The sequence below is a fragment of the Manis pentadactyla genome, chromosome 15 (genome assembly GCF_030020395.1).
Source record: "Manis pentadactyla isolate mManPen7 chromosome 15, mManPen7.hap1, whole genome shotgun sequence".
Taxonomy (NCBI): domain Eukaryota; kingdom Metazoa; phylum Chordata; class Mammalia; order Pholidota; family Manidae; genus Manis; species Manis pentadactyla.
The window spans coordinates 7,459,854-7,464,453 of record NC_080033.1 but is presented as its reverse complement, the minus strand read 5'-3'; the positions used below and the strand labels follow the sequence as shown (position 1 = coordinate 7,464,453).

The 4,600-nt window shown below is 42.6% G+C and overlaps 1 non-coding gene across 1 annotated transcript; it reads left to right on the top strand.

The window, feature by feature from the left end:
• The first annotated feature begins 435 nt into the window (after positions 1-435).
• On the top strand, positions 436-573 carry LOC118924538 (small nucleolar RNA SNORA15). Its single transcript, XR_005029636.2, has one exon. It is a non-coding gene; the product is annotated as a small nucleolar RNA SNORA15 (small nucleolar RNA).
• The last annotated feature ends 4,027 nt before the right edge of the window (positions 574-4,600 follow it).

Genomic DNA, 4,600 nt, shown 5'->3' with positions numbered 1-4,600 from the left:
GCATGGGTGGGTATGCTGAAGCCCATCTAGGAAAACTTCTCAGGGGCCATGGAGGCCAGGTTCTCTACCCTCTTCTTGAGCATAAACAGACAACATGCATGGGCAAGGCCAGGAGTCACCTACTCTCCTCTGTCCCCCGCCACCCTTGGAGCTTCCCTGCCAGGCTCACTCACTGTATTATTTACATCAAAGGTTAGCACTGGGTTACTACTAATTGCAGGGGACGTGACACATGGTGCATCGGAAGAGCCATGTAAACCTAAGGGCAGGAGACTGAACCAGAGTAACCAGGTTAGGGCAAAAATAGGAGCATGCCACCAGGTGTGAGCAACAACAGTGAACATTTTAACGTCTTGGATACATATTACATGGTAGGCATTGTCTAAGGGTGTCACATGTTCAGACTCATGTAATCCTTACAGAACCCCTCTGAAAGCATGGCTGAATATTTTTTATCAGTATTTTAGATAGCCAGACACCATGCAAAAAGAAAGAACAGTCTTCCCTTTAAAGTGGTTATGATGGTCTGCTAAGTATTTTCCTAACAGATCACTATTAAAGGGAAATACAAACCCAAGAACTGTTACCAATAGCTAGTATGAGCTGCCGAGTACCAGTTAAATTGAACCGTTCTGCTATTTGAAGTTAATTGCATGTGCTACGACTTTCAAATGCAATCTTCAAATTGCTGTGGTCATAGTGAGTTCTCCATAAATTAATGGCTTTCCTGTATGTGTGTTTTAGTTTATGTATATTTTTACAATTGACTCTCCTGTTCTATTTTCCTTTTGGCTTAGCATTTCTCTCTACCCTTACTCAACAAACAACAACAGAAGCCTCCTATGAGATGAATCCCACAAGAGTCCCGGTTTACCAATGGATGACTATAGATTTCACAGACAGTTAAAAGGAGGCAAAGAGAGATTACAGCACATGCTCCAAGTCATGTAGCTAAAGAGTAGCTGGGCCAGGATTTGAATCTAGGCAGGCTGATTCCAAATAAAAATAATTAATTCATGACACCTGAGATAAGTGCTGCCAAGAAGACAGAGTTATATAAGGATGTACAAAAGGGGATCCTACCCAGTCTGGAAATATTAGTTACAGTGTTCATATCTCAGTTTCCTCAACTCTAAAATGGGAATAATATTAGGAAAGGGTCTTTATGAAGATTAAATAACATAATATGCATGCAGTGCATGTCGCACCGTTGCATGTAAAAGGAGGAGAGAGCAATCAGTGTTACTCTTAAAGTGAACAGTTTGGTTTCTGATCTCATGGAGTTCACAATTTACTGATCAAAAGCTAAATACAGACCCACTATATTTCATGAAGCAGAAGGAATAGCTATTTAATGAAAGAACTGATGGGAAGGAGAGGCTGTGCTCCTGGCATAGTGAGTGTCCCAATTCCTGGAAAGGTTAAAGACCAAATGATGACTGTCAGGAATATCATCTTAAAGGATATTTAAGACCAGAGGATAACTGAGGTCTGACCCTGACATCCTCTGCTGCACAGGATCATGAAAACCCCAAGATGCGTGACAGCACAGAGGAGCCGACTGCCTCCGGAGCTGCCGCACCAGCTCTCTCGTTCAGCTTTGCGCCATCTCTAACATTTCATTATCAAAATGGCAAAAGTGGCTAAGCCACAGCATCAGCCCCAGGCTGAGTCCAGGAGGAGGCAACTTAAAAAAATACATATCCAACTTCACCTCATTATTTGATTCTTTTAAGAAACAGAAATGAGTTCTGGGTGACTGAGCCCAAATTTTTCTTTTACTGCTGCACCCCTGGCAACACCTCAAGCCCCCCTTGCAATGGATGAAACCAAGGGAGCTATTTAGGGTTCTGCACACAGAATCCCACCTCCGACCTGATGGAAGGTCTTATGTAAAAACTATAGAAGGAAAATTGTATTGATTTTCTTCCAAATCACACTGACTGGAAACCTGTAGATGGCCTCTTGTATTTTATTTGTGCAGCTGAAAGTCATTAGCGGGGAATGGGGTGAAGAGGGGGTTGACAATAAGCAACCCAGGCTACTCAGCAGAAGAACCTCGATAAGGGAAAATAGATATGATCAAGTATAGTAAGTCCTCCCTCTAAACCAAGGCCAACAGCATCCTTAATCCACTCTAATGTTCTGCAATAATGGGTTATTTATCCATGCTCAGGATTAACGGAGGAGCTCGCGGTCCTGTGGGACCACGTGGAGGAGTGAAGAACACAGAGTATTTCTGATACACAGCTCTTTCAGGGAGATGGTGCTGCCTCTGATTATATTGCTTACCTGGGGACAGAAAATGTAAACGTCTTAGGAAAGGAAAGAAAAAAAGTGCATTTATTTCCTCTTAACATTTTTCTGCTGTTTGACCTGGAAACCACTGACAAAAAGACTGAGGGCGTGGGATGAGATTTCCAGACCTTCATCAGACTGAATTTGGAGCATATAGATATTCCCAGAGTATACTGAAGCTCAGGTGCACGAGGACTGAGACAGCAGTCTAGTCTTGGCTAGATTGAATGCCAAGGGCACCCTGGCATTGCACGCTGCAGGGTTTTAATCCCGGCATCTAATATGGCAGCATTGGCAGGTTGAGAGTAGGGATGAAGATCATGGCATTGCAGGAAGAGTAAAGAGACTGGCGACTTGAATCCACGTCCAACTCTTACTAGCTCCTTTCTGACCTTCTGAACCTCATTACTTGCTGAACCCTCCTGAACCTCATCTCTGAGCGGGTAATAACAGCCTTAACCTTGTAGGGTTGTGGTGAGGTTCAAAAAGATAACTTGCCCAATTTCTGGTTATGGTGGATTCTCAAATGCTAGCTCCACTCAGCGCTCCCTGGGGAAGCACTTAGTTATAAGCAAGAGCTCTTGGACCTGATTTCTATTGGCTTTTCTCACTCAGAACTGCTGCAATTCTGTGCAATTGATTTGCCCACAGTTTTTATAGACTGGATCCTATTCGATTTGTACAACAATGGTAGGAAGGGTCATATATCTTTTCACCAATTAAAAATTTTTATTATGGAAAATTCTGAACATGTACAAAATAGTCAGAGTAATTTAATAACCCTTTGAATCAATTGCGCCACTCCAGAAGTCATCAACCCATTGGCCAATTCTGTCCTCTGGCTTTAAAATCTCCATTCAAAGTGGTACGTCCCCAATGTCTGGAATAATGAGTTATAAATGGTCACTTCAATGCATCACGTTAAGTATATATGTAAAGGAATCGAATCATAAAATACAGAGGCTATTTCTCCCCAACTTTTGTGTTTTGCAAGTGATTTTTGAACCTGATGTGATAAGACAATGATGGGCATGGGCCAGGGGAGGGAGGGTGCACACTTAGTTACTCCAAGGCTAAATACTCTTATTAATAGCTATGTAACGTGAGTAAAGAATTCCTCTGGCTACTTCACCAGATGGTTGCCGGAAACAACCAAGATGGTACACAAGAGAGGTGCGGGACATTTAGAAAGTCCTATCATTTATAAACATTGTTAATAAAGCTAATAAAACAATAACATGCATCATAGATTATTTCAAGCATTTGTTGTATAGTCTTTTATAATCTCAATGGATTCTGGATAAATATTACTCTTTCAGCCAGAAGTCAAAATATTACCTCGTATCCTTTCATGCTGTCTCCCAGAGCTTCAGCAATCCCGGAGCACTTGAACCCCGGCACCAGGGGAGTCTTGGGAGGGTTGTCGATATTCCCTTGTTGCACCATCACATCCAGGAAGTTTAAACCACTGTGAACCACAAGCGTGAAAAGAGAGAAATTCAAAACAAGATGCCAAAAAACTCACTGGCTCGACTTTTCTCTCCTTCCGGACCCCTCCCTCCCTTGCTCCTCCCCCATCCCTCTCTACTGTCTTTTCTTTCTGGAAAATGGGCCTAATCACTTGGCCAGTTGCCATCCATAAAGGAGAACAATAATCTCTCTAGACAAGTAAAGCTCCCCTGGCAGGCCAAACAGCAGTTGCACAGTTTACACGAACTCCAAAGACAGTGCCTTTGTCCCCTCTCACTGCCTGCTTCCTCTTAGTTTGAAAACACAAACTGACTAGCTTGGTCACTAGCCATTCCAGCACTTAAAAGAGGGTGAAAAATACGCCAGGAAGATGTTATAAGGAGACACAGGAAAAGCAGCCAGACACGATGGCCATCGGCCAGGCTATGAGAAAGCAAGAAAGAGAAAACAGTCCCACTAAAAAGTCTCTAAACAAGTGTCACGCCTCAATCATCACGCAGACTTAACCCAGCCCAGGGTGCCATAAACAGCACCCAGAGTGGTGACTGTGATCCAAGAGACCCCATTTTTTTCCAGCTGGAGGAGGGTGACTCGAAGAGGGCTCAAAGGGGTGGACCCGTGGATATGGGAATACTGGGGGTTTGGTTTCAAAATTCTTGGTTATCTCTGGATAAGAGAAATTAGATTATTTTCTATTAACATATTACTTTTGAAATAGTTATCATTAAAATATACTACAGTCATCATCTTGGAAAACCATCTACTTGATTTTAATAATGCCATCAATGCTCCCAATGGCTCTTACTTTTTTTAGAGCTACTCTTGGAAACTG